At 40.6% G+C, this 15,367-nt stretch overlaps 1 protein-coding gene across 1 annotated transcript in view; it reads left to right on the top strand.

The window, feature by feature from the left end:
* Positions 1-514: 514 nt before the first annotated feature.
* The window catches only part of LOC118391034 (uncharacterized), a 97,324-nt gene continuing 82,471 nt past the window's right edge, over positions 515-15,367 (top strand). The window contains exon 1 of the mRNA XM_035781972.2: positions 515-580. The gene's annotated coding sequence lies outside the window, so the exon portion shown is untranslated. The remainder of the gene's footprint in view (positions 581-15,367) is intronic.

Here is a 15,367-nt window from a genome sequence, read left to right as displayed (position 1 = left end):
GGGATGTTCTCTTGATAGGTATCCTGCTAAGCATTAAAAATGTAACGGGTACATTTGGGTGTCAGGTAAAATGTATGGAGTAAAAAGTACATTATTTTCTTTAGGAATGTAGTGTAGTAAAAGTAAACGTTAACTTTATAAAAATCATAAAGTAAAGTACAAATGCCACCCAAAAACGACTTAAGTTAGTATTTTTACTTAAGTACTTTACATCACTGCGTCATTCGGCAGTGACAGAATGTATCCATCCTCATACTGGATAACTGGAATGTTTGCTAATGTTTCCAATGAATGTAGCATATCAGTTGCTTGTCTGACGGTAATTTTTAATATGAGCCGACAGGGGGGCGGCAGACTCCACGATTTGAATAGATGCGCAGTGCTGGGGTTTGTGTGGTAATACTGGAGGGAGAGTAGTGGAGGTGATGGGAGGGGGGATAAGAGGAGCCAGAGGGGAGGGGAGGTGTGGGGTAAGTGTGGGGGGTGGGAGGGGTCTTACATGGCAGACGTCACAGTTTGTGCAAGGGAGTATAGGCTGTGTTGTCAGCCTAGTGTCAGTCTGATGAAGATTGGCATTCAGGTAAGCTGTCATTCATTTTCAATGTCAGAGCATGGAGCAGGCTAACACTCCAGCGTCTTTTTTTCCCCCTCGCCCTCATTACAAAAGGCAGCACATTATTCATACAGACAGGGCCATGCTAGGGAGAGAGAGCGGGAGAGAGATAGAGCAAGATAGACAGGGAGAGAGGGAGGAGGGAGAACGTGTGTGAAAGGGAGGGAGGAGAGGAAAAGAAAGAAACAGAGAAGGGAGATACATTTTTGTACTGGATGGGAAGACTGGATGTTTTTTTCTTGATGCAGCGTATGGATTAATAAAATATGTTGGTTATGTTTCTGTTAATGGCATTTAGGGCACGTTTTGCGAGGTGTTTGCGAGGTGTTTGTAAGGGATATGGAGAATAGAACAATGTTTTGGTTTGAGAGAATAATCGAAGGACTGCACAAGACAATTTTAGACACTGCGCACGTGAACGCGCTTTCCACGCGTGACAATGTATCACGCTTATTGAATAATGATTTATTAATAAGTTATTATGCATTTTTCTATGTGTTTGTTTAATTAATTGTATTGGCAAATATGTTTTGACTGACATAGCCTATATGTTAGGCCTTTTTCATGTATATGGATTTGTATATTCTTCATTGATTTTGCAGTATATTCTTCATTGATTTTGCACCTGGATGATTGTCTTGAAATGGCATTGTATCCGGTCTTATCCTTCTCATAAGCGTTTTGTTATTGATAGGCTATAGGTGGAACTAATGTGTCCTCTTGTTTAAGGCAAACAAACGCTTTGCTGTCAGACTATGTCAGGTAAAGATTTAAAAGATTTAGATGCACTATTGTAAAGTGGCTGTTCCACTGGATGTCATAAGGTGAATGCACCAATTTGTAAGTCGCTCTGGATAAGAGCGTCTGCTAAATGACTTAAATGTAAATGTAAAGTAAGTAATAGTCTACGACTAACTTTAGGTTATACTGTGCTTTTTTGCACCACTTTACAGGCTATCCAAAATCCACAGTTGCTAATGTATGTGAAAGAAATATAAGTGTATGAAAGGATGTCAACAAAATGGTTTATGTGTGTCAAATGGGCTACATTAAAGGTATATTTCAGTGAAGACCATTGGGGTGCATTATTTTGCATTTATGGCACATATGGTGGTTAAGCTTTATCCCACTGGGCACAGACATCACTTCAATGTCTATTCCAAGTTGTTTCAACGTAATTTCATTCAAATGAAGTGGAAGTAATGTTGATTAAACCAGCGTGTGCCCAGTGGGATGCTAGTCAGTCTTTGTAGCCTAATCATTCGTAATTGGTCTAAAATACAAATGCCATAGTTAAGCAGGTAGACTGGTAATTATTTGTCAGTCAAATCTTGTAATAGCCTGAGCATGGCAAAACGTTTTTAAAGGTCCAGTGCAATAAAAACATGTGTTTTTCTATATTTTCTATACCCGTGTTTTCTATATATGTTTCCACACTATGAGGTTGTAATAGTACTGTGCCCTTTTAATGTAAGAGCTGTTTGAAAAGATGGCCTGAAATATCAGCCTGTTTTGGTGGGACGGAATTTTTGCCTGCCTGGTGACATCGGCATGCTGTAAAGTTAATAGACCAATAAGAAAGAGCGGTGCAAACCTCTCTGCCAATAACAGCAAGTTTTCAGTTTTCCCCTCCCCACTCAGACAACTCCCAGACAGTCTTAGCAAAATTCTTGCTTGAGAAATTGCTCTTTGATAAGAAGCTATTTTTGTTTATTTTTTACTATTTTAATTGAAAACAATCACAAGGTACTTTCATTGTTACCAATATTTTTTTTGATTTTGAGATAAAAACGACTGCATTGGACCTTTTAGATTTTATCTTATTGGATTTGATTATACTTTTTAAAAATGAATTATCCCATAAGTGATTTGGTTTGCATTAATCTGAAATTGCGTAATATAATGTACTGTAATATACATGTCATTGCCCTTGTCAGCATGTAATCCATGTCTATCAAAAATAGATTCAGTTTGGCACTTTATTATTTCTATATTTTAAATAGGGATACAGAGGGTGATTTGTCTAAAGTGAATGGCTTGTGGCTGTCAGCATCACAGTGACTCCAATGTTTGCTTTTCAATCCTGAGGCATACCATGCAAGACCTCTCCAGACTGAACATTGGCTCTCTTTGTGTGTCACGATTCATTGCCCAGTCGCTACTTTCTATTTTAGATTACTTGTTTGTTCCAGAATTGGGCTTTTAGTGGGCTAGGCATTTGACAAGAACACACTCAAAGTGTTTCCACATAATTCACTTCAGTCGTGTATCCTCAATTTATTGCCATGTAGATTATAAAGAGTTAAGCTTTTTTTGTTTTTCCCTCACGAAATATCAATGTATAAAAAGGCATAGGGAGTTTTGATTCACTATCATGTCATGCCATACTAATGAGTTCAATATGTATCCATTTGCAATGTTTGGACATCTGTTATTATTTTATTTAGTCAAAGTAGTTGAGGCATTCTTTACGTAAAACCCTGCATCTGATATAAACAATTTGTTTTGTTTTGTCTTTTTTTTCAGAGGGCGGTTTACAGGTACAAAAAAATGTATACAAAGATAACCCCAACCCCCCTCAGTCGCCATCCACCCGCCGTATCCCCCTTTCCATCCAACCCAGAAGCCCCCCTCCCCCACACCTGAAGAAAACATACCTCCCATCAGTCCCCCTCCCAGCTATCTGTATCTGCATCTTATTTTTTTAATGGTGTTAGAAATTAATTAATGTACATGCCAAGTAATTGTAGACATGACATATAATATATGCGCTGTAAAGATAACTGCCAAAATAATGGAAACACTTGAGTAAATAAGGGATACAAAGTATATTGAAAGCAGGTGCTTCCACACAGGTGTGATTCCTGAGTTAATGAAGCAGTTAACATCCCATCATGCTTAGGGTCATGTATAAAAATGCTGGGCAGGCCATTATTTTGGCTACCATGAGTATGCCTCCATAGGAGGACAATGCCCCCATCCACAGGGCACGACTGGTAACTGAATGGTTTGATGAGCATGATGTAAACCATATGCCATGGAGATCAGTGACCAGATCTCAACCCAATTTAACACTTATGGGAGATCCTGGAGCGGAGCCTGAGACAGCGTTTACCACCACCATCAACAACACTCCAAATTATGGAATTTTACGTGGAAGAAAGGTGTTGCATCCCTCCAATAGATTTACAGACACATTGAAGCTGTTCACACACACACACACACACACACACACACACACACACACACACACACACACACACACACACACACACACACACACACACACACACACACACACACACACACACACACACACACACACACACACACACACACACACAATTTAGATGCTCCAAAGCCCTGCTGGGATCCTAATTGATGATTTGTGTCATGGGACAAGCAGCCCAGGGGCAAAACTGCAGATACCGAACACCCATACATTATTTGCATATTCCCATTCCCCAGTTTATGGGTAAATTACATTATTAGGTGCGATGCTGTGCTCTCCTGCAGCTTTTAGAGGATAATCACTAATAAAGTGATTCAGTTGCACTAAATGAATGAAATAAACAGAGCAAGAACAGCATCTGTTATTAACCAATTTGTGCATTTATGTATGGCCATAAAGCGTTTGAGAAAATTGAAGCGATATGCAAATGGCTGCTCTTTCTTTGCCGTAGCACCTAATACCACCTCCTTCATATTGCCAAAGTAACAAATACATAATTTTCTCTGTGAATATCATCAATGTATTTCAGCTCTCGTTCTAATAGTCCCAGGGCCGGCTCTACTCTTTTGGGGGCCCTAAGCGAGATTTGGTTGGGGCACCCCCATCCCGCGGCAAAATACTTTAGTGTTTTAAAGCAGGTTTTCTGCAGTTCTACACATTTTGCCATAGGGTGGAGAGGAAACATTGCAATTTTATAACACATTTCATGCAATTCTAATAATTTTCCCATTGGTCAGAGAAAATACATTTGCAGTTTTACAGAAAATAACCTGCAATTCTACGCTATTTGCCATGGGGTAGAGAGAATGTTTTGCAGATTTAAATAACATTTCCTGCAATTCTACACATTTTGTAATGACTTATGCCATGTTAATATGATATCTGAGTGAGAATGACTAACAAAATCAATGGTGACCCCCTGGAGATCTCGGCCCCCATTCGGCCATGATAACTACAAGTTTAGATAGCTGGCAAGACTAACTACCAATCAAAAAAATTGTTTGCTAAAACCGATAATTAAGTGACTGTCTGTGACTGACATAACAAGAGAAAAACCGCTGATGCACAACCAAATTCCGATCAATTGCACCTGGTGTATTCTACTATTCTTACTCTCAATAGTAAGTTGAAACCCCGACTGAGTCGTGTGTGTGTGCCCCCCCCTATTTTGATCACACCGCGTATGTCGCTTATGCCTGGAACCGGCCCTGAAAAGGCCCATTTCATTTAATCTTTTTGTTAGCAGTCAGATGAAGCGATAGAAAGAGAGAGACACTAAAGTATGCATGTTGTTTGGTATAATTCATGAGGACTTAGTCTGCTGGGTAGGTACAGTATATATTTTTGGAGCTCACAACAAGTTGGGCCTTTTTCTCTGCAGCACAGGCCTCAAAAGTGAAGCACACCAGCACACCTCGAGCAGTTGGGATGCATGTTGTGGCACCTACATCAGAGGTCCTCACCGGCCAGGCACTAAGCCTACTTGATCCCTATTGCTTTCCTGAGGAATGACGAGGCCTGCTTTAGCTTTCCGATGGCTCAGTGTAAGGAGGACCCTGCATGCTTTTATACTTTACCCCTCGCCCCATTCTCCCTCTAATGCAGCATGGGCATCGCTCTTACTCTAAGTCCGTCACCGGGGACTGACACGGAGAGGAAACGGATTTGCTTGATTTATGCTCCGAGAGGAGCGATGGGCGTATTTAACGATCCTCAATATTGTTTGTGTCATGTGCTATTGGCTGATCTTTTGCTGCAACTTGCTCAGTTTGCAGAAGGACAGAAAATAGACGTGGTCATGAAAATGCATTAGAACTCTCCAAGATGTTTTCGAGGATGTTTCCAAAGCCACTACTGCTGAATAGTAACAAGCAGATTTTGTTCCTATGACTTTAATGACATGCTTTCCAAAATCAACAGATCACCAAATACTAGGCCAGGTCTATATGGTTCTATAGAGGTTGTCCAGACAACCCTCATGGTTGGAGATCTGTATAACTATAAAACAGCACAGCATAAAATAACATTGAACAAAGGTTTTAGTCATTTGCTAATGATTTTAGCATCAACGCTTTGATTTTATTGCCCTTTTTTAGAATGATTAAGTAGCAACAGGAAGACATTCTGGAAACTAAACAAAACTCACAAAACAGAATGCTGATGTTTTAATTGTGTTTAGCTGAAGCGGGGGTAATTATAGTTTGGTAGATTACAGTCAATGTTATATTATACAATTCAAAACAAAGTTAATTTCAAGTAAATGTAAACATCTTTACAATATTATTGTTATTATTGTTGTTATTGTTGTTATTATTCAAACTAAAATCAACATTGTATTTAGACTGCAATGATTATTGTTATTCAAGGGTCAAAAGTTAAATAAATTAACAGCAGCTTATTATTTATCCTGTGTTTAAAGACAGGACTGCAAACCTGAAACTTATTCGATTCTTATCTCTGGTGGAATGCAGATAATTCTAATAAATTAACACAGCCTTACAGAGAGAAATATGAAGTCTGCCACTAAATCCAGAATGTATTTTATTCTAGTAGCAGCTGAGCAGGGTGAGGTAAAACCGCTATGGCTGCTGCATATTTGTGGTCTCCGTTCTCAAAAAATACATAAATGTATGGGCAAAAATGGTAAACCTAAAGTTGCTTAAAATCTTATACCCTTTAGGTTCAAGCTGCAGCTAGAGCAACCATTCATATTCCCTCAATTAGTTTTGGGGTGTGAAGTGTCATGGCTGGAAATTTCGACCAGTTGTGTTACAAAACGTTGGCTGAGACGCAGACAACATGGAGAGAGTTTCTCCATAGTGGTTGTAGCCACGTGCCAAAATAGGGAGTTTCTTCTGAAATTGTCTTGATGGAATCCGGTTTGTCCATTGCCTCATGTTGATGATTGGCACCATACAGTAGTAGACTGTACTTGGAAAAAGAGTATAAAGCTCCTTTGAATGGATGCAATCGCTTTAGTGCTATTTTGTCCTAAAAAGTGCCATCTTTCACAGTTTACTGGAATGACATCACTCATTCCTTTCTGACATGTCTATTTCCTGTGTATTTCTCAAAGCATTGTTCTACAGGATATCATTGGTTTGGAGGACAACATCTTCCCTCTGTACCCCCACCTCCTAGCTTTTTAACATTAGTCGATATTTAAGTTTCCCTTCCTGCAAATCTATTTGTGCACCTTGTTTTTGTTCTCCCTACGGGGTCCATAGAGGTTTATTATCAAAAGTCAGATGCAACGTCTGACATAGGAAATCAAGGACGTTTTTCTCATGGGCTTTGTTATAGCAGAAGCACTGCATTAATGGACTGAAAGCATTGCTTAAACGGTGACATCAGAATCATTTATTGTAATGAGTTTTAGTGGTAATACCACAAATGATTTCCTCAATGTGTCCAACCCCTTACTGTAAAAGCGCAATGATTTTATATGAACGTCGACTACTGGAAGTGCATTTCTCCCTGGTAATGTTATGTCTTATGTTTTACTAGACTTTGACTCTCCAAAATACTTTAAGGAGTACCATTTTATCACTGTAATATAATGCATTAAGGCATTTTGGCCGCAGGGAGACTGTAAAGCTTCCAGCTTCTCTCAGCTTTGACATAGGTGATTTAGGGGGTTCTAGGCAAAAACATTAGGCCCCTCTATAGCTACCTCTTCTAGAATTTGAGCCAATGATTCCATGGTTCTGTGCATTGTGCAAGCTGAACTCGTTGACTCAGTCTATTTTAGGGATGGAAGTAAGCTATTCTCAAAATCCATCTTGTAAACATATACAGTGCCTAGTGAAAGTACACCCCTTGCACAGCTATCACATTTTGCAGCCTTCAAATTTAATCTAAAAAGGATTCATTTAGATTTTTTCATTTTCAAAGTGAAAGAAAAAGTATAGAACATTTTCGAAATTAATAACGATAAAATACAAAGCTGTCTTGTGTATGTCTTCACACCCCAAAGTTAATACTTGGTGGAAGCCCCATTGGCAGCAATTACAGCTGTACATTTTTTGAGTAAGATTCTACCAACTCTGCACAACGCTTAGGGAGACATACTGTATTACCAGCTCATAAAATGTTGTTATGGACAGCAATGTTCAACTCAAGCAGATTTAAAGTTAGTATTGAGACTGGACCCATGGGAACACTCAACACCTCTTGGAAAGCCATTCTGGTGTGTCTTTGGCATTACAATGTGTTATTGCTGTACTGAAAAATATAACTATATCCCAGGGTTAGGTATTCAGAAGACTGAGGCAGGTTTTCATCTGACATCTAACTCAGTCCTGGTTTGAATATTGCTGTCCATCAATGATTCCCAACCAAATGTAATGATCTTCAGCACCTTTGACAAAAACAATGGATATACAGTGCCTTCTGAAAGTCTTCACCCCCCTAGACTTTTTCCACATTTTGTTGTGTTGCAGCCTGAATTTAAAATGGAATAAATTGAGATTTGGGTCGCTGGCCTAAACCCAATAGTCCATAATGTCAAAGTGGAATTATGTTTCTTTCACCAAAGAAATTACAAATTCATTTAAAATGAAAAGCTGAAATGTCTTGAGTCAATAAGTAGTCAACCCCTTTGTCATGGAAAGCCTAAATATTTCAGGAGTAAAATATTGCTTAACAAGACACAATCAGTTGCATGGACTCACTCTGTGTTCAATAATAGGGTTTAAGATGATTTTTGAATGACTAGCTCATCCCTGTACCCCACACATACAATTATCTGTAATGCCCCTGAACCGAGCAGTGAATTTCAAACGCAGATTCAACCACAAAGACTAGGCACTGTAGGCTTTCCAATGCCTCGCAAAGGGCACCTATTGGTAGATGGGTAAAAAAAGCAGATATTGAATATCCCTTTGAGCATGGTGGAGTTATTCATTACACTTTGGAGGGTGTATGAATTCACCAAGTCACTACAAAGATACAGGCGTCCTTCCTAACCAGAGAGGAAGGAAACATTTCAGAGATTTCACCATGAGGCCAATGTTGACTTTAAAACAGTTACATAGTGTAATGGCTGTGATAGGAGAAAACTGAGGATGGATCAACAAAATGGACGCGGGAAAGATCGGGCTTGTCATTCCCAGCCAGCAGAACAGGAGGATCGGATGTCTCCAGACAAGCAGGGCTGGAGAGGTGAGGAGAGAGTTGCTGGCAGGTGAACTGGCATGAAGGATTCCATCCCAGAACTCTTCCCAAAGGCCAGTCAATTTGAGGATTATGGGTGGAAAGCCACGGATGTCCAATACCCAGGGGAAGCTCAGGAGAGTCCACCAGATGTAACTGGATAAGCTCCACATGGTCATCCAGAACTCGTAGTTCAATAGGCATGGTGAGTTGCTAGACCATCCAGTGCAGTGACCGACAACGGAGTGTCCAGCTTAGTGAGTGGCAGCCTTTGTTGGCGAGCTAATGTGCGATTCAGAAAACAGCCAGTAGTGCTAGAGTCTTTGAAAGCTGGAATATCCAACTGTTCCTTGTCCCACCACAGGTTGTCCAGAAGCAAGGTGCGTACCGTATTGGCCGCAGGAGACTGTATCTGACTCTCCAGACCGGAGATCTGTATCTGACTCTCCAGACCGGAGATCTGTATCTGACTCTCCAGACCGGAGATCTGTATCTGACTCTCCAGAGCTGAAAGTCTGGTGCCTCCCAATTGCATCGGCTCCTCTGAAGGATATGAAGGAGGACCATAGTCAAATTGAGAACCCTGAAGGGGTACAGGACAAGCAGGCCCAGCATACGGCAGTGAAGAGTCGACTCCCTCAGCATGGCCCGAAACACTGGAACCAATTGTTCAGGACCCCTCCGTACTCTCATGACGATGTTCCCGAAGCCGGTTGTCAATCCGGATGGCCAGAACGATAAGCTCTTCCAGAGTGTCAGGGTTGTCCCGGGAAGCCAGATAATTCTTGAGAACCTCACTGAGTCCGTTCAGAAAGACTGAGTGAAGTGCCTGTATATTCCAACCGCTCTCAGCAGCGAGCGTCCGAAAGTCAATGGCGTAATCAGCTACGCTCCAGCTGCCCTGTCTTTGAGTAGCATTTCTGCCACTGATGGGGTGATCAAAAACCCTCCTCATCTCCTGGGTGAAGCTTTGCCAATTGAAACAAATGTCTGATTGCTGCTCCCAGATGGCCATGGCCCAGGCCAGAGCCCGTCCTGAGAGCAAGCAGATGACGTATGCCACTCTGGAACGCTTGGTGGGAAACGTTGATGCCTGTAGCTCGAAGAACAGCGAACATTGGAGCAGGAACCCACGACACCTCCCAGGATGTCCCTCATAGCGCTCCGGTGATGAGAGATGAGGCTCCCGAGGGGAGGAGGATGATGGGTTGGTAGGAAGTGGAGGGTTAGAAACCGCCACAGGTGCAGCAGCAGTTGCTCCCGTCTGTCGCGTCTACAGAGTGAACACAAGAATTACTAAATCATCCGACAAAGTCTTCAGCCGCGCCTCCTGGCGACCAATCACTGTTCCATGGTTAGTGAGAGCCGACCGTAAGTGGTGGAGCTTGGAGTGTCCCTCGGACGATTGAAGAATCTCTGCTGGGTCCATTTTGCAGCTCAGGTCTACTGTGACAATAGTGCTAGTGCAAACTTGGACCCAGGCACAGAGAACCACAGCAGGCAGAGTTAAGGGTAATTCCAGAATATTTACTTAAGGTCTTCATAGCAAAACAACAAAGCAAGGGCACACGAGAACACTGAACAAAACATGAGACCTGAGCAACTGGCCCAGTCCACAGAGGAACCTAAATAGTCATCCAGCAGGTGACCCCAATTAGCCCAATCAAGGTCACCTGGATACTAGTCGAAACCCACGGGTGCTCTCCAGTGGCAACCAAAGGTAGTCCAGGAATAAACCCTGACCTGTGAGAACAATACATTACTGAGTACCACCCTCCAGATTTTCAAGCATAGTTGTGGCTGCATCATGTTTTGGATCTGCTTGTAATCGTTAAGGACTTCAGGATAAAATAAACAGAATGGAGATAAGCACAGGCAAAATATGGTAGAATTGTATTCAAAATGATTTACAGCAGTAATTTCAGCCCAAAGTATTAACTGTGAGGTATGAAGACATTTTTTCTTTCACTTTGAAAAGGTGGAGGAAAATTATAATATTTGAATCAATTTTTAAGGCAGAAAAATGTGACGAGTACAATGAGTGTGTAGACTTTCACTACACTTGATAGTTGATACTACCCTTATTTGACATATTGTTCAACCTTTAAGTATCTGAAATATACTGTTGTATAACGTGAAGTTTGTGTACCTTTTCCCATGATGTTACGTAATCTTAAAACAGAGAAGTTAATACCCTTTGAAGGTCTCTTTCTGCAATAACTAACATTGGTTTACTGTATAGGTTGGAGAAATGCATCATCAGATAACTGCTGGCTATTCATACACAGTTTTCCTTTATTTTATTAACCTTTATTTAACTAAGTCAGTTAAGAACAATGATGGCCTACCCCGGCCAAACCATCCCCTAACCTGGATGACGCTGGGCCAATTGTGCGCCCTATGTGACTCGCCATCATGGCCAGTTGTGATACAGCCCGGGATCGAACCAGGGTCTGTAGTGACACCTCTAGCACCAAGATGCAGTGCCTTAGACCTCTGCACCACTCGGGGGAGCCCAAGGATTTTTAAAACCAAAATTGATAAGCTGTCAACTTGGAAAGTGCACAGTTCATCCAGACGGCCATATCTGCTCTATTCCCAGTCATTGCTTTTCCCTCTCCTGTTCTCACACCAAAACATTGATGTTATACTGTAACTTTAAAGCTACAGGATTGCATTGAGAGTCAACCCCTTAGCACTTAACTTTTAGTCAGTTAGGCTCGATTCTGTTCTTCATTACATTTTTTTCTATTTTGTCTGGAATTTTCGTCAGCTGCTTCCCTCGTTAAGACACAGAGTATTCTTCCAAGATTCCTCTTCAAATACCATTTCTTGTAGAGAATCGAAGTAGGTTTGTTGTGACATGACTAATGTGAAAATGTAATGTTTTGGCCAGTTGCTCTGCAGTATAGGTTGGGAATGTCTGAATCTTGCTGCTCTTTCAATGCTTCTGCAGGAAGATCATGTTTAGCCCTAGCCATGTGTCAGACCCTGCTCCTTTATCACCGGAAGGCTGAACCCCAAGGGGGCCGGGTTGATTTGGAATTAAGGAGAAGGTTTCTTTGAAATAGTATGAAGTACTGTAGGTCCTAAATGCTGATTTAAGGTCAGTTTTGCATCCATAACCTCTAATGAATAAGGCTAGGCTTTTGGGACGGTAAGCTGATCTGAGGTCTGTGTGTAAGGGCAACTTTTACACAGTGCAGGTTTTTACTCCTCAACAGGAAATGCTTAGTGACATGTTTATGGAGATCCCATTGAACTTTGTGTCCAGGAATTTCATTCGGGCTTGAAATGTAGTAAAGTCAGGGATTTAATATGAAATCCAAACCTTAAATGCAGTCAAAGGTAAATTAAATGACTGTGTACGGATGTGGGGATTTTTATAAAGTTACAGTATAACATCAATGTTTTGGTGTGAGAACAGGAGAGGGAAAAGCAATGACTGGGAATAGAGCAGATATGGCCGTCTGGATGAACTGTGCACTTTCCAAGTTGACAGCTTATCAATTTTGGTTTTAAAAATCCTTGGGCTCCCCCGAGTGGTGCAGAGGTCTAAGGCACTGCATCTTGGTGCTAGAGGTGTCACTACAGACCCTGGTTCGATCCCGGGCTGTATCACAACTGGCCATGATGGCGAGTCACAAATTCGCAGTGGCACACACGCACACCTTTTGTGAATGAAAGATGTGTGTTTGTAAGACGTTTTAGGCTAACCACATTTCAGTTCTGAAATGGTTGCGTTTTTATGACTCAACTCACATCTAACTTCCCACTGGCTTTTCCAAACAACACATGCCACTTCTTATTTTATGTCCTTTCACATTTGTTACGTTTGAGGGGCCCAGGGCATCAAGTTGTTGCCTTTCAAGTCACATTGTAAACAAGAACATGGCAGATTTATCAAGTGGATGCAGAGGCTCTGGGAAGTAGTGTGTGTTCTTGGGATTATCATATCAGACTCTAAAGGAATCTGCACACAGAGCAATTAGCGACAAAAGGATGCTAGTAGTTTCATTGTACATGTTACCCATTGTACCAAGAGATAAAGAGAACACTTTTGATTCCACTCAAGTCTTTATGTGTCTTAAAACAATGGCCCCAGTTCCTATTTTCCAGTTATTCTGTAATTATCAACATACAATAAAATGAACTATTTCATGTTAAAATGAATAGACATTTACTATTGTCTTTAAATAACAAAAACAAAATGTCTTATCAGGGTTGCTTTATAGTAATAAATTAACCCTTTAAAGCCCAATATTACATATACACTGACTGTACAAAGCATTAAGAACACCTGCTCCGTAAAATAGACTGACCAGGTGCAATCTATGATCCCTTATTGACGTCTTTTGTTAAATCCACTTCAATCAGTAATATAATAATAATAAATGCCATTTAGTAGACGCTTTTATCCAAAGCAACTTACAGTAATTTTACATATGGGTGGCCCCAGGAAACAAACCCACAACCCTAGCGGTGCAAGCACCATGCTCAAGCACCATGCTCTACTAACTGAGCCTTACAGGACCACAATAATTGTAGATGAAGGGGAGGAGACAGGTTAAATAAGGATCGTTTAAGAACTTTGAAACAATTGAGACATGGATTGTGTATGTGTGCCATTCAGTGGGTGATTTAAGAGCCTTTGAACGGGGTATGGTTGTAGGCAGGCGCACCGGTTTGAGTGTGTCAAGAACTGCAATGCTGCTGGCTTTTTTCATGCTCAATAGTTTCTCGTGTGTATCAAGAATAGTCCACCACCCAAAGGACATCCAGACAAATTGACACAACTGTGGGAAGCATTGGAGACAACATGGGCCAGCATCCCTGTGGAACGAGTATCGTGGTACAGACATTTTCTAGACGTTAATTCAGGCTTGGTAGTCCATTATCTATAGTAGTATGTAGAGACAGCCCAGAAAAACAAAATTGGTTTTGTGAAAGTTCCCAGAACATTTATTAGGTTGCGGCAAATGATCTCATAACACAAAAACTTTCCAGTTGTGCTGATGATTACAGGATGTTTGTATAAAGACATTGCCTGATGTTGCAAGAATTTGTTTTTTAAATTCCCAGAGTGTTTCCAGTTTGTGGAAACAGTCTGGTGGGAGCATTGTGGGGACATCACAAAAGATATGTTCCCAGTATTCCAAAACTGTCTAGGTGTGTGGAGGATTTTACTGTTTCTTTTAGGGTGCAAAAAACATTCCCCTGATGTTGCAAGAACTTTTCTAGAACACATTTAATCCTATCTTTAAAGGTTCCCAGAATTGTTCATTAGGTTGTCTGAACAGTCTGGTGAGAACATTGTGGGGATATCACAAAACATACTGTGTGTTCCCAAAACATTAAAACTGTCCAGTTGTGCAGATGATTCTACAACGTTTCTTTTAGGGTGCAAAAAACATTCACCCAATGTTACAAGAATGTTCCCAGAACACATTTCATCTGCTCGTTAAAGGCTCCCAGAATATTTCTTTGTGTTGTGGGAACATTTTGGGAATTCGACAAGAGGTTCTCAAACATTTCATTTGGTTGTGGGAACAGTGTGGGTACATTACAAGAGATAGGTTCCCAAAACACGTAATATGCTTAGTTGTGATGACATTCATACAATGTTTAAGTTTGGTTGCACAGGACATTCCTATAATGTTCACAAAGCCATGTTTGTCATGATGGGAAAACATTTATGGTACATTGTGTTATTAAATTACCTAGAAACCTAATGAGAACATTCTGTGGTGATTAATTACAGATTTTGTGTAGAACATTTTAGTGAATGTTAGAACATTCCAATGATATTTCATTTTAAACATTTTTGTGATGTGGTCATCCTAATGTTAGCAAAACCCCTAACTACAACTTATTGGGAATCGTAGCTAATGTTCTGTGTTTGGTGGGAGTACTCATTTTCAACCTAGTCTTTCATTGAGCATTTCTTCACTACAACTACTAATCCCATTTGGTATCGTTAGTCTATAATTTGTTACCACTCTTTTGTCTTATTATGTGTGCACATAATTATTGCAGTCATCACATTAGATTATTTCATGCATAATAAACAGACTCAAACTGTGTGCCGGGTAATTAATATGTTAGGATATGTGCTGCGATATGAGCTTTGCTTTTCTAATGATCCTATTGTTCCCGCTGTCCCTGAAAAGTGAGAGTTACTGATCCAAATTGAACACAGTTAAATAGCAATGTCTTTCATCATATCTTTTTCTTTCTCTACACTTTCTTCTTTTTGGAAGATCCAGCAAATACAAAAAGATGCTAAAGAAATACTGCAGGGAGCATAAGTAGCGATAGACATGATTTAATTCTTGTTTCTGGTAGATCTTAGTCGATTTAAATCACAG

Source organism: Oncorhynchus keta, chromosome 12 (assembly GCF_023373465.1).
Source record: "Oncorhynchus keta strain PuntledgeMale-10-30-2019 chromosome 12, Oket_V2, whole genome shotgun sequence".
Taxonomy (NCBI): Eukaryota; Metazoa; Chordata; class Actinopteri; order Salmoniformes; family Salmonidae; genus Oncorhynchus; species Oncorhynchus keta.
This window is presented reverse-complemented; position numbering and strand designations above follow the sequence as displayed.